The 24,305-nt window shown below is 38.7% G+C and overlaps 2 non-coding genes across 2 annotated transcripts; both read left to right on the plus strand.

Annotated features, from left to right (window-relative positions):
* Nucleotides 1-23,439: 23,439 nt before the first annotated feature.
* On the plus strand, nt 23,440-23,511 carry trnap-ugg (transfer RNA proline (anticodon UGG)). Its single transcript has one exon. It is a non-coding gene; the product is annotated as a tRNA-Pro (tRNA).
* Nucleotides 23,512-23,862: 351 nt separating this feature from the next.
* Nucleotides 23,863-23,934, plus strand: trnap-cgg (transfer RNA proline (anticodon CGG)). The gene has a single exon. It is a non-coding gene; the product is annotated as a tRNA-Pro (tRNA).
* The last annotated feature ends 371 nt before the right edge of the window (nt 23,935-24,305 follow it).

Below are 24,305 nucleotides of genomic sequence, written 5' to 3' on the forward strand. Positions count from 1 at the left end.
AAATGCAATTTCTTTCAATAATTTAAAAGTCGAGCAAAATAATTTATTAACACCACCATTATGTAATATACAGTCTAAGAAAATTACTTTAATAATTTACGTTTGGAGATTTAGGTCATCATAGAATATAAAAGATATTCAGACAGCAGTTATATAAACATTTGCAACTCTTTTCAACTCTGTTATTGCTTATAAAAATGTTAAATGTTTACCTTTTAAATATAAAAATAGTAGTACTAGTGTTGATTTAATCCGAGTATCAATAACTTGCTTACAAACTATATTTTCTCCCATTGTAGATTACAGTTTTAGTAAAGTATATTAATAATTTAACTTTAATAATCTGAACAAACTCACTTGTCTTTAATATTGATTAATTTGGGTGTACAAGCAAATTACATTATGTGAGTTTACAATTATGGCTTTTTTTAAAAAAAGTTTAAAGTTTGTGCTGTACTTACACTCAGTGCATCTCCATCCAGCTGTTTTATGTATGTTATCAATTTGTGCATAAAAACCTTGAAGCTTTATTTTAAAAGAATAACCTGACGTTGCATATGTATTACTGCTAACTTGACGACGGACTGTGCACGTGTTGTGTCTGATTCTTTTGCAATGTAACCTCAGTGTTAACAGTCATATGAGAGTTTATGTGACTTTTATTTTACTCTAGATTGACATCCATCATACGGGTCCACTTCAGGACCGTGACCTGTTCAGACTGGAATCTGATATGGGCCATACAACAATAACAATAAATCAGAATTGAGCTTTAGATGCTTTGCTGTGATACCAGAGTTGGTAAATGGTCCACTATGTTCAACAGCTAGTTGCTAATTGTCTGCTGTTTGAGTTATTTGCTGGAAAATAGAGAGTGTTGTGACTGAAACAAGACAGTAAAAGTTGGTGTAAAACTAAAACATTGGTCTGTAGGCAGAGGTAAACTGGCTCAGTACCAGTTAACCTTTTCCTATTACACTTCACATCACTAATACGACATATTGTCCACACCAGTCTAATAAAGCAGTGTTATAGACTTCAATTCACACCTGTATTTTTATTTAACCAAATTTATAGACCACATCCTGTGAGCTGAATGTCTGTCATCTAGCTGAAATAATCATGAAGTGTTTTTCACACAGGCGTACGCAGCATCTGTAATTTTCTCCAACACCGACTCCAGCTTCGATTACAAACACTATAATCATCTTTCAGCAGACTGGTGGGAACATAACTCATTTACTGTAGATTACTTTCACTTGGATAATGTCATACAGTGAGACATCACACAGCGCTACAAGACCTCTGACTAATGAAGGTAATTGTCATTGTGGTTTCTCATTCATATTCTTAAAACGATTGTGTCCGCTTTTCACTGGCTGTGCGTCTCATTGAGATAATCAGGACTGTAAATTACAAGAGATTAAGTGACTGCTACGCCACCACAGAGCCAGGATCATGACATCTGGCATGTGGAAGTCTGATTTTGATTGATGGGTGACGCTCTGACCAGTATCATCCATCAGTGGTCAGTACTGGATTCAAAGCTGCACAGATCAGTGATTGTTAGGCCCATGGTTAGGATAAAGCACTGGTTCCCAACCTGGGAGTCGCCAGAGCTTCACGGGTAGTCACAAAGGTCTTCCTGATTTTAAGGCGTGTACGAAAACTTAAATATACATTTATTTCTGTGAAAAGCTACATTCACAGAGCTTTCCTCTGCATTAGAAAAGGACAATGACCAAGGCAGAAGAAAACACTGGCTTTGTCAAAAAAGAAGCCTATTAAGTATGTGTGATTTTTGAAGAAGTTCCTGAAATATCAGCAAAAATCATCTCTGGTGCATTATAGGAAATAAACTCTGCTGTTAATTGAACAGTTTATTAGTTGTTCTGCACTGTTATTGTTGCATTGATCCATAAAATCACTTAGTCAGGGGTCATTAGATTACTCAGTAATAGAAAAGGCGTCCTTTTAAGGTGAAAGGTGGGGAACCACTGCTATACAGAGCTCTGGTAAGTTTCTTTGCAGGCCTTGCAGTGAGAATGACACATCAGACTATTTGGAAGGCACAAGCAAAACAAATCATTACTGGTACAGTAAATCCTTAGGATAGAGGTTGTGAGGTTTCTCCCCAAGGGAGCTCCGGGGAGTTGTAACAAAGTCATCTCAGCTCAAAGGTCAACTTACTTCTTGAGCTAGCTCACATTTATAAGATGCAGTCGAAATGCAGTTCAAAACATTTTTTTGAGGTTGGTGGAGATTCAATTGTGCATTATTTCTAAAATTCACAATTCTTGCAAGCAAAGTCCGAACCTTTATCATTCTAAAATATATATTTTTTCACAGAAAACATCCCCTTCTTGCACTGAAATGTAATGAATGGCTGCTGGTGATTTTTGCTGGTTAGCAACTGAGTTAATGATTTTAGTGTACCTAAGCACAACAAGTTTAAGCTAGAATAAATTAGTCTTAGTCTCTTGGTAAGATGGCAAACATGTAGTTCCTATAAATGTCAGAGTACTGCTTTAACTATGAATAATTACTAAGGTGTTAAGCAACTGTCCTTATTGTTATAAAGGTTATAAAAGGGCTTCCAGTGATGCATTGCGCTAATGCACTGAACTGATTTGTGCAGGTTTGAAAAGGCAAACCAGTTCTGCTCCCTCAAGCACTCTATCAGCCTCAGCCACATGGGTGCTCAACCCACTGCCCCCCCCAACATATACACCACTGAAACCTGCACTCTGGTGCACTCTCTTGTGGGCTCAGAAAAGGCCAATTCAGGGCATGTGTTGTGGTATAAAAAAATATTATACAAATATATCACCCTCCTTTTACTAATCATCGTGGCCCTGACCCTGATACCGAGCAAATTAATGAACAAAATGCACCTGCTGTAATTCCAGTGATGCACATGTTCCTCTCAGGCTGCATACAAATTATATCTTCATTGTTAACACTATTCTCTGAAATGATGAGAACTTGGGGGGTGTCTAAAAGGGAGTTGTTGTTGTAGTTGTTGTAAGCAAAATCATCATTTGAGAGCTGTCAATTCACACTACAACTGCTATGATATATTGTTTGTTCTGGTTATATTTGTCCTCTCCCTGATACAATGGAGGTGAGTGCAGTCTCGTTTGTGTTATATTCACATGCAGTAAAATGATCTAATTTCTTGTTAATCATTCATAAAAAAAAAAAACTCCCATTATCAGGACTTTACATTCGAGACAATGATTAAGGAAGGCTGCCATCATTATGAAAATATCCACATCTGAGTTGCAATCATATATACAGCCATGAGTTGCTTCCATAAGACAGGGATAATTTTGCATGTGGATGAGAGGGCACGTCAACATTTCCCCAAAAACTTTTGCACACTTATTGCTAGTATGTCTTCATGCCTTTGTCGCTACTACACGGCGTGGTGGCTTAGATTAACAATCTGAGCCTGTTAGTGGCAAAAACAAGCACTTTTGGTGAATGTACTTTAATGGGCGCATTTCACGATAGTTTATGTTGTGGCCATTGCAGCCCTTTTTTACGAATATTTTCACATCTAACTTGGTGAATTTATGTCTTATTTTGACCAAACCAATGTTGGTGATTGTTGGAAAGACCATGGAAATTCTAACAAATTTTATTTTGGTTCTGTTCTATCATTTTGGTCTGAAATACTGGCGCTCTAGTGAATTTTATGTACAGGCAACAACATTCAAAACCAGGCCAATCCTTGCTCTTTGCTGTCTGTGAAAAGCTTGCTGAGTCAGGATCACTCCATCCTCAATGGCGTTACGGTTATCAATCAGGCTTGTTCAATTCCACCATCGGAAAACAAGTGGCTGTTAACACCCTGAACACAAAGACTTGAAGACAAATCCTCCCAGGACACTGCAGAGATTTACTGCGGTAAAGAGAGATTTTCTTCCTCATTAAATCGATCCATTGTTGGCGGTGAGAGAGGGACAGGGAGCAGAGCACGTTTGTTTGTCCTCTTTAATGTACAAGTGTGTGTCTGTGTGGGCAGGTGAGTTAGTGTGTAACTCGGCCCAGGTGGGTATTTTCATCCTTCTGCTGCGAGTATAATTAAAATCTGCTGTTTCCACAAGGGCAGAAATCATTATTGTAATAAGCGAGGGGAAGAAACTAACAATTAGCCCAACAATTCATTTGTGAGTTGATGAAAGGCTCTCCATCGCCTTTTATGAGTTAGGTGGCGTCCTTGAAAGAACAGTGAGGGAGATTTATTGACCTGGGGCTCGAAGTTTGAGAAAGAAAGCAGTCAGCACTGTTTCCTAGAAATCATGTTTATATACAACTAATCTGTAACAGTAACTACATTTTGAAGGAAGTGCAATACCATTTTATATTAACATAAAAAGGAAATATTGTTAACTAATGTACCTGGCAAGTCACAAAAATGTTGATACTGAATTTATCAGTAAAATGTTTACTGACGATGTATTTAATTTGCCAAAACAGGCAATACCCTCCACTTGTATTGACTACAACATTATTCAAAAGTCAGCAGTGACTTGAGACATTTAACTAAAATCACAATCTCACTATAAGTGCTTTTGTTGCAGGAGTCTGGACATCCTGCATAATTATTTACAAATCTAATAATACATACAAAAGGTAGTTTCTGAGAGAGGGTTGTGATGCCGTGATAGGTCAAATAGCTAACTTTAATCACATTGTCAAGGATGGTGAGTGAAGCTCAGGTGGTAGAAAGTGTCAGGTATTTAAGGAATAGTTTGACATTGTGAGGGAAGTTCTTATTTGGGGTTATGTGTGGAACAGTTTCTTGGCAGGGAGCTGTGACTCCTCGACAGCTTGCAGTGGAACTTGCACTTCTCCTTGCCAAGAAAAAGTCCATCACAAAATCTGCCCCTGTCATTTTTACGACTTGTTTAGTCCGTACAAAAGAAGGTACAAGGTAGCTGAATAAGGCAGCTTTAGAGGCTTTTCCAGACTCTTTTTTTTTAACTGGGGTGGCACAAGTAAAGCTGAGATATATTATTTAATTCCCCATTTATAGAATTATGATACTGTTTAGGACCCTACTGCAAAAAACTGCATGGGATTAGCATCAGGTGGGCATGTCTGCTTAGGGGAGACTCCCATAGAGCCCATTTTCATTCAGATATCTTGAAGTTTAGGGAATCTTTTATAAAATGGCCATGCCAGTTTGTCCATCACCAAAATGTAGCCTAACTTTGGAGCGTTATTTTGCCTCCTTGCCAACTTTCTAGGTACCAATAGAATGCGTTATGTCATTTCATATGATACCAGTATCTTCACTCGAGCTTTAAAATGGAGCCCACTACAGCCTCTGAAATACAGTGTGAGTCCAAGAGGATAGGGATGGTTTTCAGGGGTGGTTTTCAGGGTTGGTCAGTGCCACCCCAAGCCCCCACACTCCTGTTTAGAGGTGCTGGATTATGCGGTTTCCAGTCAATTTGCTAAGGTAACCTGCTGCTGACTTTAGCTTATTTTGAGAGCGATACTGACCTTCTCATCAAACTCTTGGCAAGAAAGCAGTAAATTTCCCGAAATGTCAAACAGATTTTAATCATCGGGTTGTAGTAACTATTCCTCCCACGTGTTCAACTGTCTATTTTTCCTAATATTTGTGTACTCATGTGAAAAAATGTCAGACAACGCTTCTGCCAAATGAATGTAATTTACAAGTAATGCTGGTGGAAAACCACTTCAGGAGCAGTAAAGATAAAAAAATTTATAAACTAAAATGTTCCTATATTACAAATAGTGTTGAACAGGTTGAAAAATGTATTGGGCACAGCTGGACATGAATCTGAATAGTTCAATTTGGTAGTTTTATAAAAGGCAGAATCATCACCAGAAGTGATTAAGTGCACTTAAACATCATATATAAAGTGCTGCATTACTCCTACTTTAAAAGGACAATTACAAAACAGTAATTGCATACGAGGCTGAGGGCATTTAAAGGCAATAAAAACAACAATACAGTTGCATTAAAGACGTGATTAAAATAATGAAAATGAGCAGCAACAGGACAGTTCGACTGCATGTTCCGTATGAGTGGGTAGATAGTGCAACTTGTTTGTGACCACCTGAGGGTAAATGTTGTCTCTGAAGCGCCTGATCTGATGCTTTCCCAGCGCATTCAAGATGAAAGAGCTGAGAATAAACCACGCATAGGGCGATTGGAGTGCTCAGCGCTGCTTACTGCATTACACAACACTTTCAGAAAGAGTTATGAATTTGAGTCTGATTTCAGTATCATTGATAGAATGTGGTGCTTCTCTGATCTTAAAAATATGCTTCAATAGCTCAGCTTCGTTTTGGTGGATAAGTGCACGGCCTCTGTTGAACATTTCTCAGGATACAACCTGTGTTGATGGATTAAGAGGGCGACGTGCAGGGGAAAAAAGCAATGTTTGTAGAATCACAATGAACAGCAAGACTGCTATCATATTTGTCAGAGCTACAGAAATTAATGGAAGCCAAAAGTTACAGGAAAACTCAAATCATTCAAGTATTAATGATTTGTAAGACCAAAGCTCAGAAACAGAAATCCTCAAATCAAGGATATTTCTACAAAGAACTGTATATAATATTTAATTTAAGCGAAGGCAGAGGTCCCTGTGTGCTCAGTTAAGAATTGGTACCTTCCCACTGGCAACTGATTTGATCCTAAAGAGCTTTTCTGTGTTCTTGGTATTGTTGAGGATCAATTTCATTTTCTGTTTCACTGCCCCGTGTACGAGGACTCGAGGAACCATCTGTTGGAAAAATCCAATCGACAAACGCTGATTTGTTTCGGTTGTCTGAAAGTGAAATGTTGAGCTGGCTCTTTAAGGAGGAGATTTTTGTTTGTGTGGTTTTGTTTTGACAGAGAGTGTATCCAACATAATAAGACGTTTTGGTCGAGAAAATTCAATCTTATGAAATGTTCTTTTTGAATTTGTCGAAATGTACACTATGATTTCCTGTGTAGCCATCGTAGTTGTGTTGCTGTCTAGTGTCTTGTAAGCCCATATTGTAAGACCCTAGAATGTGCAGGAAACTTAAGTAAAATAAATCAATCATGTAGTAACTAAAACTTGGTATTGGGTTTTAAAGGACCAGTAAGTAGGATTTAGTGGCATCTAGCTGTGTAGTTGCAGATTGCAACCAACTCGCCTCACCCACACGCCTCACCACCAAACCAAACTGCGGTGGTAAGGTAACGAGAACACAATTCTTAGGTACAATTTTTAGGTACATGTGAAAACATACCTGTGAATATTATATTCCATTTCTGCCAATAGATCCCCTTAAATGTTACACACTGCATATTCAACGAAAAAGGTGCAATTTTTGCTATTTCTATTCATGTTTTACTCTAAAGTTTCTTTGCTTTTCAAGTTTTGATGGTTAGTCTTTTTGGCTTTGCCTGGTGAGATTTATTTCTATCTATCCGTCTGGCTTCTGAAGAGGCTCTGCATGACTTGAAGAAATGTTTGGATAAATAAAATGCGGTGGGTGTAGAGGAGAAAAGAGCAAAGAAGGAAGGAAGGAAGGAAGGTGGGGAGACGACAGAAAGGGAAAGTCAAGAGAGAGGAGAAAAGGCAAGAGGAAAGGAAGATGAGCTGGAAGAGCAAAAATGAATCACTGGCGACTCATTCATCTTTTTGGGGGAATAGTGATCCATAGATGGTTGGGTGGATTAATGGGAAAGGCCCATTGATTGTTGCACCATAAGTAGCTCTCGGGATGTTATTTGTCCCGCTCTGCAAGAGGTATCCCATTTACTTTGACAGAGGTGTGTGTGGGTGTCTTCACACATCGCCATGTGTGGTTGGAAACACTTTTCGGTGTTGTTAGGGGACGCTGTGTGTGCAGATAGCAGCCGAAGCTTGATAAGCACCCAGCAAAGGAGAGAGCTGGAGAGCAATTATTCTGAAGGCGAGACAGAGATGGGAGGAGGAGAAACAGAGGGGGGTAGCATAGATGGAAAAGAAAAAGGGAGGACAGCGAGCAAGAGGGCAGGGGAGGAGAGAGATGAAGTGAAAGGAAGGGAAGTGAGCAAGAGAGGAGATGGAGAAAGGAAGGAAATGTAATAGAAAGTGGAAGAGACAAGCTGATATGGAATAAATGACAGAGGAAAGAGAAAAGGGGAGGATGAGGGAGAGTAAAACAGATGGAAACCGTGTCTAACAAAGAGGAGAGGGATTAGTATGTCTGTCAGTTAAAATTATGAACTCTTGCTTTTTCTGCTTCTCTGTTTTCTATTTTCTGTGTCTGCATCTCACCTTGTCTCCCCTTCTTAGTCTCCCTCTCGTCCGCTCTCCATCTGTTGTCTTCTCCTAATGTCTTCAGTCTTGTTTCCTGCTCCCTCTCTGTCATTCTCACTCTACGTCTTTTTCCCCCCTCTGTCAGTCCCCCTTGATAGGAAGGTGAATCAGACCGTGAAGAAGGCAGTCGCTGCTCTGTGAAAAGAGCCCGGGATCAAAACTTCTGGGAAAACTTGATACTTATCTTTTATTTCGCAAATTGAAACTGCCAAGATCGGAAGTGTCAGGAGGTTATTTGAGGAACCCCAGAGAACGATGAGTATATTTCATTACAGTCATTTTGTCTTTCACTGCCTCTACTGGAATCATTTTAACAGGATCCCTTTTGCAGTTGTGTTGTGTTGGACTTTAGGCATGTTCTGTGACTTTTAAAATTTAGATTTAAACAAAACTGCTGTCAGCAACATGTATTAGTTTTTAAAAAGGTCCATTATGTAACATTTAGGAGCATCTATTGCCAGAAGGGGAACGTTATATTTATAGCTATGTTTTCATTAGTGTATAATCACCTGATTGTATAACCACGTTGTGTTTTCGTTACCTTAGAATGAGTCGTTTTTATCTACAGACACCGCAGGTCGCTATCCATGGAATCTGCCATGTTTAAAGACCATGCTTCTACAGTAGCCCAGAACGGACAAACCAAACACTGGCTCTAGATGGGGCCTTGTGTTTTTTGTGTGTTTTGCAGCCACTGTAGTTTCTCCTCACACACCCGTCCTCATTCCCAGGTTGTCAGATACTGACGTAAATGGTCTTCAGTTGGTTAATCAAGTCTAAAGCCACGCTAATGGCTCTGTGAGGCTGTACTTAGGAACAGCGATGCTAACATGCTTTTGTGTAGCAGGTATAATGTTTACCATGTTTATTATCTCAATTTAGTGTGTTAGCATGATAAAATGGTGGAGGAAATGTCAGAGGATCATCAAATTCATTAGTTTTTACTGTCTCAGACCAATGAATGTCTGCACAAAAAGTTCGTATAAATCCATCTGGTAGATGTTGAGATGGATAAGTGAACATCAGTAGGTTTCATTCTCTGGGGCCATGATGGTCTATACAAACAGTTTTAGCAATCCAACCAATAGTTGTTCAGATATTTCAATCTTAGACTTTATTTTATTAAATGGAGGAAAAGGTGACAGAGTTTACTTTATTTCCAGCGTTCTCCTGCATTTTTACAACTGGAAGGTATTTGTAATTGTTGGCCACTTAGCACCCTCACGTTTCAGATCATTGCCAGAGTTATTCATCGGTGAAAGGCAGTTTCCACTTTCTCTATTCAGTCTTTCCCAGTTTTCTTTAGATTGTCTGCCAAGAAAATTATGATCAAATGTTTTATTCATGAATACGAAAACCTTCCAGGGATTTAAGGTGCTGGCGAGTGTATCGGTTTCTTTGAGGTTCCTTTTGCATCTTCAAGGCACCCAAAGATTACTGAAATCACTGCATCATTTTTAGAAGTTTTTTCATAAAAGGGTCTGATCCTGTTAAGCCTTGTATCACAAAGGATGGATTTTGACACAATTGCTGCCAGGATAAAAAAGTTCAATTCCCACTTGGATGTCCAATGTTAATGTATGCACTCATGGTACTAGAAGGCGGTTTGGTAAAAAAAACAAAAAGCAGTGCCACCAAAGCTTGTTTTTTTCTGAGAAGTACAACAGAGAATTTCTCACTTTAAGCTCTTTTCTGTGTCCATTCACATCAGAGACCGAAGCTGTTCTCTCTTCTCCACTTGCTTTGTTGTGGAGGTTTCCCCGTCCTGTCTCTACCTTACAGCTTGTTCTCAGCAACACGCTCATTCCTATCAGTTTCCAGCGCTGTCTCTCTGTCTCCCCTATCCAGTTTCGTTTTTACTTCATTTGTTCTCAATGTGGTTGGCAGCATCTTTTTTTATTTTTATTCTCTTTCAAACCAATTTTTCCTCCTTGCGTTGTTTGCCCTCTTTCATGCCTCTTTCTTTGTCCCTGAGTCCACATCTCTCAGCTAATCTGAGTGTTATTTTCAACCAGAGCCTAAAAGCAGTGGAGCCATTCCCTGGGAGACCGGGGAGCCTTCAAATTGAAAAGGAATACACATATTCTGTGTATATATACATCATATTAGTGGGGACCAGTCATTGACATAATGCATTCCCCATCCCAAACCTAATTCTAACCTTAACTCTAAAACCACGTCTTAAACCTCAAACAGCCCTTTAAACTTGTGGCATCAACATTTTGGGCCCCAAAAATCTGTCGGACCCAACAAGTATAGAGAGCTTTTCTTTATTGGACACCACGAATGTAATAAAACAAACCTATGTGTACACAAACATAAAATATACCCCAAAATACACAAAGTGTGCCTAAGAACATGAGAAAAATTTCCAAATCTGTAAAAAGTTATGCTCATACAAATGTAAATTATTGAACAACTGAATTATAAATTTGTGCTTTGGCAAAAAATTTACCATTCATTTTACATGGAAGGTCGTACACTTTAAGTGCAGTTGCAAACATTAAAACTGCACTATATAGCATGTAATCCCTTATGGCTCAATGCCTCTCTCTTTCTCTGCCTTGTATGCCATATTTAATATAGCACACATGACATTAAAATGTAGCTCTTATCTTGTGCTGCCACCTCATTTAGATGGGCTCCAATATTACAATATTAAACATGACATTAGATTACCATAGCATTTTCTGATTACCTTAACACAAATGTTTTTATATGTAGAGTACATAGTTAAGCCAAGTACTAAAATGAGGACTCTTATCAGAGACCTTGTTGTATGATGTGGTATTGAATCAATACATCTAGCAAGTCTTTTCAGCACTCATTCTCTAAAATTGTACTTTGATTATTTAGAAAAATTAAACTTAAAAGATGTGATATCAAACAAGACTTAATGTTTCTTGAGGCTGTTAGACAAGCAAAGCCTCAGTTTACCTCCATATTGGGTCGAGCCAGGTGAGCCTGCATATTTGTTGCACTACAACAATTCGTCAGTTTGCAAAAACAAAGTTTACAAAAAGAGTCTCATCAAGAGAAATTGTGAAATGCAGCACCATCACATTGTCTGCTGGTGTATCATCAGTCTCCAAGTTTGTTTTTGCTTTATGGTTTAGTAATTGGTCCCACTTGTGCATGCTCATGAACAATAGATGTAAAAGTTGTTTCAGTTGAGCATTGTTTTCTCTCATTTAACAAAGAAAACTTCATATATGACAACTAATATGGCCATCTCGTGTGAGAAAAGTCCACTCTCTCTATTCTGAAACAGAAACTGATAAAAGAAAATATCCCTGCTGTGCCATTTTCAACTTCAAAAGGAGTTCATTATTCGAAAGCAGAACAGCGTTGGATGGTGGTGTAACCACTTAACCACAAAAAAAAAAAAAGCTTTTCATTCATATTTTATCACTTTCTAGAGGCTTGCAGCTGGGTCAGTGTAACTTAATGAGACATCAGGATGGAGTGGGTGAGAATGAATATGTAATAATCCTGTCACACTTACAGGCCAAAAAGCCTTTGATCACTTTGTCGAATATCTGGGAAGAGAGAAAAAGTGTGATCGAGAGACTGGAAGTAAAGGGGCAGAGATCCATGTGGTCTCTTTTCCACACACGATGTGAAAGGTGTTTTCATCACATTTGATCCTGTCAAATGACGACCACACCAAGAGACTAATACAATAGCATTCCTGAATTCGAGGCCAAAGCAGAAGTGTCTTTAAAGTAGAGGTTCTTAAATAAAACTGGCCTAATTTTGTTTCCTGTGACCAGATTCCGTCCATGGCTTTTTCACTGCAAACTTTAGAAGAAAAAATAGATATAACTGTTATGCAGCAGAGGTATCTTCTTATGGATGTCTAAAGTCTATGTTTAAATCAAATATTTCCTAAGACTGTGCTGCTCCTCCCTTCACTTCTTCTTCACCGGATGTGTGCCACACTAGCCAGAGCAGGATGAGGCAGTGGGCTGTGCAGTCTGGAAATGTTGGCTTAAAAATTCACTCCGGACCAACAATTTATGATTGTGGCCACACTGGACATCTGCGAGACCACAAACCGACATTTGAGGTGCAGCCCACTGCTGGATAAAACAAAATGTTCCCCTCGCTGTGCTGGAAACTAGTGCTCAGGTTAAAATCTGGCTATTTTTAGGTCAGCCTTCCACTTTGAACAGATGTCAGAGCTTCCAGGTCTGTGAAGTGAAGCCAGTGCCTGACTTAAACCTGTATTCTTTCTAATGGCCAGCAGGGGGCAGGAAAATAAGTTTTGTGTGGAAAGGACCCTACTTTAATCAGCTTTCTAATGAGTTTGTGGTCTCACGTTGCTATAGTTTCAAATCTTGTCTAAAAGCATGATGTTGATTTTGTAAATTATAGTCCAATTTAAATTAAAATAGTCACAACCGAAAGAATACCCTGCTTTATCACCTACCTTTTGATTGACAAGTCATTGCCACTGAATCCATCCAGTGCACTGCACGAAACTCAGATCCAACAGTCCATGCACACAAGGCAGATTCTGTTATTGCATCACCCATTTTTCAACTAAATTATCATCAGAAACATATCCATAGCCAGAAACAATGGTGGCTTGCCTCATCACACATGTTCTAGTATTACAGATAAACCATATACTAAATTATGTTGGCTATAGATAAGTCCCAATAAGCGCAGCTCAGTTCTCAGTACGCCACTGCCACTGGCTGCAAAAAAACAACATGGTGATGACCATAACGCCAAACTTGAGGCTTTAAAATGGTACTCCGCAATCAATGGGTGACGTTATGAAAGGTTCACACTTGGTCCTGTACTACAACACACACAGTGAAAATAGAAGAGTTGAAAGCTCGTCTGCTAGATATTCTGCTAGGTAATTTAGATTGGTAAGTATCTCTGGCTACTTTGCCAGCTCACTCACTTTCATTTTAGGCTATATAGTGGACAAGTTCTGATTTGGTGACGACAATCTTGGCCATTCAGAAAATGTAGTAGTTGTAGTCAAACTAATTTCAGCCCTTCTAATTTTTAATAACCTAATTACATTCAAAAGAAGTAGGCGATGGTGAGTACTATGAGTAAGAGATCTGCATAAAGCTTATGAAAGGCTATTAATTTTACAGTAATCTTGGCCACATCGGTTCAATATTTAAACACAGAGGACAGACTAGGACCAGCACATTAACAGACAGTGTATGCTACATTGAGAAGGGCTGTCATCTGCAATTTTAAGTCCACTGAATATATGCATACAGGTCACACAGCATGGATACTGTCATTTAAGTTTTCCCACATGGAAACAAGATCTAGCAAAATAAGTACCTGACCCTCAGTCAAATGTTTGGAAAAGCACAAACACCCCCCAAATGAAGCAGAAATGGGTACAGAATGCGAATCTAATGGGAATAAAATACATAAGGAAATTAATACAAAGGTAAATAAATACAGAAGTAAGGGTCAGGTTAGGGTTAAATATTTTTTGTGAATTAATGGCACATTCATTTATTTATTAAGTCATTTACTTATGTATTAATTTTTGATTTTGGCAGTTGTGGTCCTCCATAGTGCCTCTCAGCAGGCGGTACAAAAACAACAACAAAACAAAAACAGAACAGCATAGGTGTTTTTAAATAATCATCTTGGTTTTTCAAACATTAACAAGCAAAATTACTTTTTAGAGACCTCTGTTACCAACGTGCAGGCTAATACATTAGAGGCACAAACTGGGACTTACAGGCTCTGTTTTGCTCTCTAGCAGCTCCTGAGGGTCTGGCTCTTTATCTGTTAAATGTTCTAATATCCTCACCAGCTAGTCGCTAACTTTGTCAACTTTTTCACTTAAAACAGTTTCCTGCTGCGACTGAAAATGAAAATGACACTGGCGAGAGTGATGGGTTGTGGGCCGAAAAACCAAAATCACTGAGCTGAAACTCATTTAGACGTTCTGCAGGTCCCCTCCGCTCGACAGAGTTGGGTGGAAATTATCTGTGGGTTCATTACTATGAATGACACCTCTCACATACACACAGTCATTTGTTCCATTAATATACAAATATTGATAATAGCAGCTTAAATGAGCCCTAATAAGTAGTTCCTGGATAGTTGTACATTTAAAATCACACACATTACAATGTTAAGTCTTACCATTATTATTCAACAATCTAAATTATGAATGAATGGCTCTAAACCAAAAAGGAAAGTGAGAACATTTGTTTGGAATACTAATACTTGTACTGTAACTTGATGCATTTACTTCCTGATCAAGTGAACTTTGGTTTGCACTTTACCTCACATAAGCTGCATTTTGCTGTTGTGAAACTCTGTGCTTCTACTGCACTGCTGGGGTGTTGTTTACCTGCTTTAGAGGGAAGTCCTTGCCCACTAGAGTGTGATTTTGTCAAAGCCACTGCTGCCGCTGAGCTGTCCTCCAAAGCAACCAAAAGCACACACAACAGCAGCCGCAGCAGAGTGTGTTTTTAAATTTTTTTTTTATTTGAATGGAGACTCTGTCGAGAAGGATTACTCACAAGGAAACTAGGGCAGTTGCTTTCGGTCAAGGATTGCGTCTGGCAGGCTGACCCGGGCTGCGGGTTTCATTCTGAAGCTTCTTGTGTGTGACACGCACAAACACACACACACACACACACACACACACACACACACACAGAGTTTCCCCTTGCATCCTCTGCGCTCCTCTATTTTCTGCCTACTCGCTTTGCCTGTGGATTAGTGCTTGTTACTTCATTGCATAAACGAGAGAGAGAAGGATCCAGAGAGGGGAGGAGAGACTGACAGTGACTGACGAGACTCGGGGGGGAGAGGGAAACTGAGACACGCTCTAGGTTTTTCCAATGTCAAACCAGGTTATTGTTTAATCCACTCAATGTAGCAAACACACACATAAACCAACACAATACAAGGGAACATAAGATGAGATGAAACGGCATATTCCTGGAAATCAGTTTCTCTCTTGACCCCAGTGTTGGATTAGATAAGACTGTACACACATATAACTGTTCGGTATTTTACTTCTTTTTTGATCTGTGATCCAATCCCAATGCATGCAGATACCAATTCAGTCTCATAACCCATGTCCTTGAGAGAAATTTATGTATAGAAATGTGATTTCATTTCCCCTCATGGTGCATAGGTTACCAAGGGGATTCCTTTAGAGATCGCACTATAGGTCTTATTGCTTGGGTAATTGAAGTTCCCTTCCTCAGGACTCACTGGATTCAGCGAAAATAACCAATAATTCTTCTTCTTTTAACCAATCTCAGATTACCATTTAATTCCATGCTCTTTATTCTTGTATTTATTGTAATCCTGATGAGTTATACAATAAAAGAACAGTGTACAGGTATGCTGCAGTCGTAATTCTCCTCCAAAGTCTCTTTAACCATTGTCATGTTTCCCACAACAAACTCTAGAATCTTTTTAACAGGTGAAATGGATAAAAATTTTAAAATGCAGTTCTGTTTTTTCCCTTTAATCCTGACGTCTCAAATCAAAGTTATGCAAATTGCATTGGAACCTAATCTGAGACCAAAAAGCGGGCACTGATTTGGAGCTAAAACAAAAATACAAAAATGTCTTCAAAAGGGAGAAAGCATTGATATGACACCAAACTATAACAGTAATGCTCTTGAAATTAAATTACAATGTTATTCCTGCCCTATATATGACTGTTGCATGATGCATTTATTTTACATGTATTTTCATCAGATTAATGTCAGGCGTGATCAGGGGGAAATTCTGTGGGTGAGAGGTTTACAGGTTCAATCTTAAGCAGAGACTCTGATCTTAGCTGCTTTGATAACATACTTGAGATGTATAAACCTGTGCAACCTGAGTCTTGAATTATATATTAGGGTTGTAACCAATGTTTACATGCAAGTCAACCTGTCCAGAATAAATATTTCAAATGCTGCATGTTCCTCGTAATCACAAGCTTTTGTCAGTAACAAATATTATTTTCAGCAGCTTGCACAGGTTTAAAAGCTCAACCTTGTCGTCTTCTGGGAATTACATTCATGTACTCTTTTGCCACAGCAAATGTGTTATGAGACGAACATGATGCGACCTGAATTAAGTTCTCTTTATTAATATAATGAGAATTAACTTCTCTGCCAAGTCGCAAATGCTGATACACTAAAGGAAAATGTTAACTAACAATGTATTTCATGTGTTTTTCTTACAATAAATCACTCTTACAATATTGTAGCTTCAGGTAGCAGCTAAAGCATAATTATGTTTAATCTCTCACAGCACCTGGGAAAGGTTGTGTTCTTGATTAAATATTGAATATTAAAATCCACAGTGACTTGAAGCACAAAATGTTTACTTTAAATATAATTAAATATTATGGTTTCAATTAAATGTGACCATAAGCAAGATGGAAACCCTGTTTTTTCAGTATCAATGTTCCCCAACCATCTTCCTACTCATCGCACCTCCTTTACTGAAAAGAAATGTTCCGGACGGCATTTATGCTCCCTTCAAAATGTAACAATAAACAAACCCCGAGTTGTATTATATTTGTATTAAAAGAAACATCTTGGAGACAGGGTTGGTATCTGCACATGAAGCATAGAGATAGCTTGGCGACTACTGAAGTTGTACTTGAAATGACAACCCAGTCTCTTCAATCTGCGTACAAATAACACTTTCAAATGTATTTTTGCCTATTTGGACCTTCATCATCATGTTAATGTTCTGAAACAGTTTGGTTTGGTTTGAGCACAGAAGCCTCTTGGTTAGGGTTAGCAAAAGATAAGTTAAATACGTTGCACAAGTTAACTTACATACATAGTCAGTTAAATTAAGTCAACATTGACTTTTGGTTTCACACGTGTGCACAAGTCCTGTGTTTGTTTGAGCCATCCATCCACCCAAACCTCCTCCATACACACACTTTGTCTCTCTTTATACTATATCTTTTATACACCTCACAGAAGTTAATGGGAAGCATTAGTCATACGCCATTTGGTGAGCCAGGGCTGGAATTACTTGACTGGCACCAACTCTTTCATTCATGCTTCATACTCACTGGCTCATTCACAACTGTGTGGCCTTCAGCTGACTAGTGACGTCCAATCCTGTTCATTCAGGTTTAAAATGAGGCCATCATAACCCAATGCTCCTCTCATTACTCTGCTGATACGCTCATGCCAACACAGTCTGCTGCTCCCAACATCATCCCCATTGGCCTTATGTGGTGTATTTTCCATTTGACTATGAATTTTCATGTACAGAAATTCTTGGCCCTTTCACTGGCTAAAATATGCTTTGAGTTAAGTGCTGCAGTTTCAGCCAACCATTCTTGAATCCAACTTTCCAACACCTTAGTCCAAAATTAGACTAGAAGGGACAATATTTAATTAATTACATTGGTCATAGATTAGATAGATTAAGTGTTAATGATTCCCCAAGAATAAAGCGAGGATAAGTCTTGAAGAACTGGAATAAAAGGCTGACACAGATAATCTCTGTTGCCTGAAAAGAGGTAATTTGTCATTGTCCCAGACATGGCGAGGATCATTATTATTGCTGGGACAAGAGGTTCTTTAATTCTGTGCACACATTGTTGTAGAAACCCAGACTTAAATTGAAATTCAGTACCACATTTGATGATGGAGCCACCGTGTAGAGGATTCACCTTGTGTCTCGCAGAGACGTCAGCACATTCAGTGCTGAAAACAGATGCAGTAAACACAGAAAATGAATTGTTCCCATTAAGAAAAAACAAACATTTAAACAGTTGAAAATCAAACAAACACAATAATGCTTTGTTTGTTTGAGCTTTGCTCTTGTTTTTCGCTTATTCCTAGCTTTTAATTATTTTTTCTTGTTTTCAGTATTTGTGATAATTTCAGGGAGGCAAACCTTCAAACTGGAAAGGTGCAGTTTTTAGAATAAAAGTCACACATAATCTTTACCAACATGATTTTGTAGGAATTTCAACAGCATCTGTGGAACTTGATGAAGTTTTGGGCTCAATGCCAGTGAGTGTTGGAAAGCCAGCACATGGCAAAGCAGTTGTTGAGTAATTTGTTATTGATCAACGACCTTATCACTCCCTGGGGGGTAAATTTTAATTATTTTTCACTGTAGGAAAGTATAAATCTTTCTTAGAGACTCTTTAAAAAAATCACAATCTGTACATTTACTGTGTGAGTAAAGATGGCAGCCTTTTCGGTGAGTGATGTCGGGACTTTAGGGCACAGAGTGGCTATTGACCACTGGACGGATGCCACAGTCTGGTCTATGCTGCTTTAAGTGTTATATTCTGAACTTTAGCCATTTACAAATGGTTTATATGGACTGTCAGATCAGATCAGATCAGATCAGAGGATGAAATGTAAATTTTTTACACACACCTGTATTAAGCAGCAGTGAGGGGTGAGTCAGCAGGTTCTCTCTCCCATGCTTCTGCAGGGTTTTTCTCTGCAAGGCACCTTTTCTCCACAATAAATGCCGTCTTCAGATTAATTTGCATGACATTAGCTGTGGATTTATAGACTGACCTAATTCCCATCCATCAGTGTCACCACCTGTGATTAACTAATACAGCCTCATATCATTTTAAGGGCAGATATAATATCTGTTATATTGCTCAAATTGATTTTGAAATAAATTAGCTCACTAACACTGTCTTGAGTCTGGAAAAAAGTCAAGAATTTTTCTGTGTTTTTTTGTTTAAAAAAATACATTTCTTTAAATTAAATGGAAAGAAATTACACGATGATGGATGTTGTGCATTAAAAACAGCTCATTTTAATCCTACAGAATCTCATCAGCAACAACTTCTCTTAAGGGTTTACATTGCCAAAAGATTTACTACATTCATTAAGTGAAGAACTCTAAAAATAAAATGTGGATTTCATAATTTATTACCTGTAGCCTTCTACTTAAATTAAACAGAATTAAAACAAAATCAGTTTATTATATACTTGCTTATTGTTTTGTGATAAGATGATCTGTTAAGGACTTCTTTATGTCTGAAAGGCTGTTTTCAATCGCTCAGAGTAGGCGTTTATGTTTTCACATAAACATATGCAATGCCACATCAGCTTGTATCCAGTTGCCTTCAATGCATTTTTGCATATCTTCATCCTTGTTGTAATTGGACACTGTCATTATGTCATACCCACACTTGTCAATTGTCTCTTCATACTGGTAGGAGGTGTTGAATAAACTCTACACATTTACTTATATGACAGTAATAATATGAAATTGGTAGGATATTAAAAAAGCTAAGAAAAAAAGCTAAATCGATTAGTCAACACTACAAAACTACATTGTGAGTCTACAGCAGTGCTTCCCAACCTTTTTACTTAAGGGGATATTTAACAATCATACATACGTAATAAGCTTGACAAATTCCCTTCCCTGGCGATTGTTCTGTTAGCTCTTTGGTTGTTAGAACTGCATACTTCATTACTGCAAGATGAGACGATATAGGCCTAGTGTGTAATTTTTTTTTAAAGTTGTAGCAACCCCGGTGAAGCTAGTGGGGTTCCTGACCCCCAGGTTTGGGACCACTGGTCTACAGTGAGGATAATGGCAAACTGCAGTTAGCAAAGGAACTTTTGTGTAAATCCATTTGCTTGGCGGTCTGAGGAGGGGCTACAGCAGGTGCAATTTCATGTTAACATGAGCGTCACAATTTCACTGTATAAATACGACCTCTTCTGGAGCCATGAAATTACCAAACAGGTGCAAATGCAAAAAAATGGACTTATTTTCTGATGGAAATGGCATTGGGGCTGTGTTGATGTTAATGGTAGCGTTGATCTGGCAGGAAATTAGAGGCTGCAGTAGTTGGTCAGACAAACATTATGCTGATAATCATCTATGTGTTGGTAAAAGTGAAGGCCTGACACCAGTCAAAGTGCAGTGTTGGCTCATAACATGGGCGCCTGTACTATTAACATGTACATGTTATAATGCAAAAATATGTATTTTGTATTGCTAAAACAAGATTAAAACTGAGTAACACTTCATCCGACCTTTAGCTTGGCTTTAGTCCTGCATGCGTGTATGTCTCTTGACAGTGAACTGCTCATTTCTCTCGGGGTACATCAAAAACGCTCCAGACGTCTGCATACTGTATGAAGAACTATATTTCTGAGGTTTGCCAGATGTGAGCTATAAAAGGCTGGAACGCTGCCGTTCTTTTGCTCCAGAGATCACTCCCATGTCAACTTAACATTCCAGTAAATCCATCAGGAGTATGCAAGAGTGTCATGTATTTTCATTTTTAAAGAGTGTAACTAAAACTGTCAGTATCAGGGGTTTTTTTTTTTTTTTTTCAGTTAGACGCAGTAAGCTTTCAGATTTCTGATCAAATAGTGTTGTAATTACTTGAGATGAATCTCGGCAGAATAGATTAATCACAATTTAAGTCTGAACTTACTTTAAATTTGCCTGAAGCTCATCTTACAGACTTGGATAAAGATGAAATTTGCTCAACCTTGGTTATTAGGATCTGGAATTTGCCTCAGAACATCCATCTTTTTTTTTCAACAAAAGTTCAATATCACATCCTGTGTAATAAATGTTAATTTTGTAAATCACTGCTTAAAAGACACCAGAAGAAGAATAGCTCGTGCACTTCAGCAGCTTAGTTACAACAATTTACAGTTAGCAGGCTACCGTAGCTGTTATGGCTAACAACTTAAAACGTATTTGTTGAAATGGTTATAGGAGAGCTGCTGTCTCAAGTGAGAGGGAGAAAGGCGGTTAATTTCAGTGTGATTTCAGTTGCCATTATCATGCAGACTGACGCTGTTAGTGGTTTCCACCACAGACTGACATGCTTCTGCTTGGTTTGCTCTGCTGTTGCTTTGCTTTCTGTCTCTAGGGCTGCAGACCAGAAAGTTTAGATAACACTAACTCAGTTTTACAGCTCAATATCTCATCTTATACGTGTAATTTTAAGTGACACTAATTTGTTTTGAAATTTCAAGAAACATTCCTGATCAAGTACTTACTAGGTATTTGGTTTTCACAGTACAAATAATAAAAAAAAAATTAAGTCCTTCCTCAGAGCATCATTGTTAACAGCAAAATCACTTATACAAGAAAGTGTGACTTTTTTTTGAAAAGGAGATTGTAACAATTCACTTTCATTTAGCATAAACCAACAGACAGTAATACTTTGCTACATGCAACAAATCAGAAAGGGGTTTATTGACAATTAGGTTTTCACATACAAGGAATTTTCCTTTGTATATTGGTGCATAAAAAATAAAAATTAGTCACCCAACACACCAAGCGAACCTAAAAGCCAGTTTTATATCAAAACATCTTTTGCTGACTAAGCCAAAATCAAATGATGTGTGAACAGTTAAGAGAATTTTCTTCTTCAAAAAAGGAGACTGATGCTCCCTTTCAATCTGCCAAAATAAGTGATAGGTTTGCTCTTCAAAAATTCCTCAAAACAAACAAATTGAATCACAGACACTTGTCACTGACTAAATCACTGTTCGGCAAAATCTTTAATCATCATCAAACATTGGTACATCCTGAATGCTGAGCCTGTGCTCCAGGAGATCACCAAACAACCTCCTCTATTCTCTTTTTGAAGGTCACCCTCTCTTTGAGACCATTTGGTTAAATCTGTCCAGAAGCTTGACTATTCAAATTGGCTTATTTCTCTGAAAGAACATTAGACATCAACATTGAGAATGTAATAATACACATGTGGTTTATATGTCACCTGCCCTTGACCTCTATAGGACAAACTAAAAAAGGCCTTTTTCTGAACATGAAACAAGCATCAGAATTGGAAATCTTGACTATGTGATATGAAAAAGCAATACATGAAAAAGCAATACATAAAAGGCCAAACATGGCCAACCATCCTCTTTTTGGGTCACTGGTTTAAAAAAAAAAAAAGGGCACAAACATGGTGCAAGTATGTGAATGCAGAGGCTTGATGCTACGCAAGATTGATTTCACCCCCTTAAGGACTGAAGTTTGTTTCTTCCACTGGTGCATAAGTGGTCCATTAGGCTGATTGGTGAGTCACAGCTTAACCAAGCATCCCTGCAGACATGGCACGGAGATCTACCCTTGTGCAGGTAACCTATTGGAAAGGGGTTCTTTAATATTCACTCAGACCAGGTTTCAGAATCTCAAACTAACCTAAACACCAGAGTTTCTGGCGGACAATAGCTGCTAAAACAAGATCTGCACTAAATTGACGTGGACAGTTTTTCACCTCTCTTATGCCCTAAAGAAAGGTGCGTTGTCACACCCTGATTGGCCAAAAGGGGAATGCACCAAGCTGCTCTTAATCCTTATTTAAAAGTCAGTCAGTCCCCACACTCTGTGCAACAGGTGATCTCAATAACCCTCCAATAAACTCATTCAAACAATTTTGACATTCAGCTAAAATTAACTGGAGAACAGGGAAATTAAATGTAAGAAAGTACGAAAGAAGAAGTGAATGCAACAGTTAATTTTTTTTTTTTGATACATGATACAGCGGCTGTATTCTTGTATTACTGTTCTCTATATTGTATTTTGTTAGAGTTACTATAAAACTGGGTCTCTGCTTTGTGTCCTTTTAATTACCTCTTGTTGGTGTCTGAACATTTACACCGTTTTGGATATGGTCAGTGGCTAAACTTGTTTCGATTCGAGAGGTCCCACTGAAAGAATCAACAAATTTTGTCAATGCGGGCAAAAGCGGCACCTGTAATTACTGTCGGTTGGCATAGTTGCTGAGACCTGTTTTTCCTAGCTAATGAAAAAGATTGCAAGATGGGAAAAAAGTTAGCCTAGCATCGGAAAAAATCACAAGGCAGCCAATCTGATTGCATTTTGGTTCAGGTTTCAAACCTGGATGAGCACTCAACAATGACAACTTTCAGAACTTTCAGTGGCTCATTGCTCTAGTCCCGTTGAATGAATTGAGGGATTTCGTCAATGGCTCCAAAAGCGGCGCCTTCTGTTTTGTACAAAGACTGGAAGCGGGAGCAGACTGTTGGCATAGTCCCATTAAGGCGGTGGATAAAGCAGCACTTGAGATTGCTTTTCTTTTGCGGCAACTGTGTTTTCTCTTAATCCAGCAGTGATGAAATCAGACCCCGTCTCAGTGTTTTGTGGCTCGTTGGTCTAGGGGTATGATTCTCGCTTTGGGTGCGAGAGGTCCCGGGTTCAAATCCCGGACGAGCCCTCAGGTCTTTAAACTGGGGCTCTCAGTAAGATCTTTGTTGACCAGCAACTGAAGTACCTCCCGATACACCTAGAAATGATTACACTCTTTACAGAATACGCGTCTTAGTGTTGTTGCAGTCCCCCTTCCTCCGTCAAAAACACGCATCAAGAGCAAAAGTAAGTATCAGATGATCCGGCTTTTGTCCTTGAACTGTGGCTAAAGTTGATTCCATGCGAGAGTCCCGTTGAATGAATTGAGGGATTTCGTCAATGGCTCCAAAGCGGCGCCTTCTCTCGGCAAAGCATTTTCTACTGGCTCGATCGTGTCGGAATCAAATTTTTTTAATCAGACAGAAAAGGGGCTTTTTGTGGCTCGTTGGTCTAGGGGTATGATTCTCGCTTCGGGTGCGAGAGGTCCCGGGTTCAATTCCCGGACGAGCCCTCCACCCTAACAGCTTGACAGCGGCAAGGTGAAAAACTGGGACTGTCAGCAACATACTTGTTAACCGTGAAGTACCTGCTCCTTCACTCCAAAAGAAGCAGTCTCAGCATCGTTGCAGTCCACTCAATCATCTAACCTGTGTGATCGGAACAACAGGAGCTTCTTTGGCAAACCTCTACGTGGATGGGAACAAAAAGGCTTTACTCTCCCCTGCCTGAGTCTAATTTCTAAGTCTTTTGATAAAAGAAAAGTCAATCCATAATCAAATGCAGCCAATCTGATTGCATTTTGGTTCAGGTTTCAAACCTGGATGAGCACTCAACAATGACAACTTTCAGAGCTTTCAGTGGCTCATTGCTCTAGGGGTATGA

This window comes from Dicentrarchus labrax, unplaced genomic scaffold (assembly GCF_905237075.1).
Source record: "Dicentrarchus labrax unplaced genomic scaffold, dlabrax2021, whole genome shotgun sequence".
In the NCBI taxonomy this organism is placed as follows: Eukaryota; Metazoa; Chordata; class Actinopteri; family Moronidae; genus Dicentrarchus; species Dicentrarchus labrax.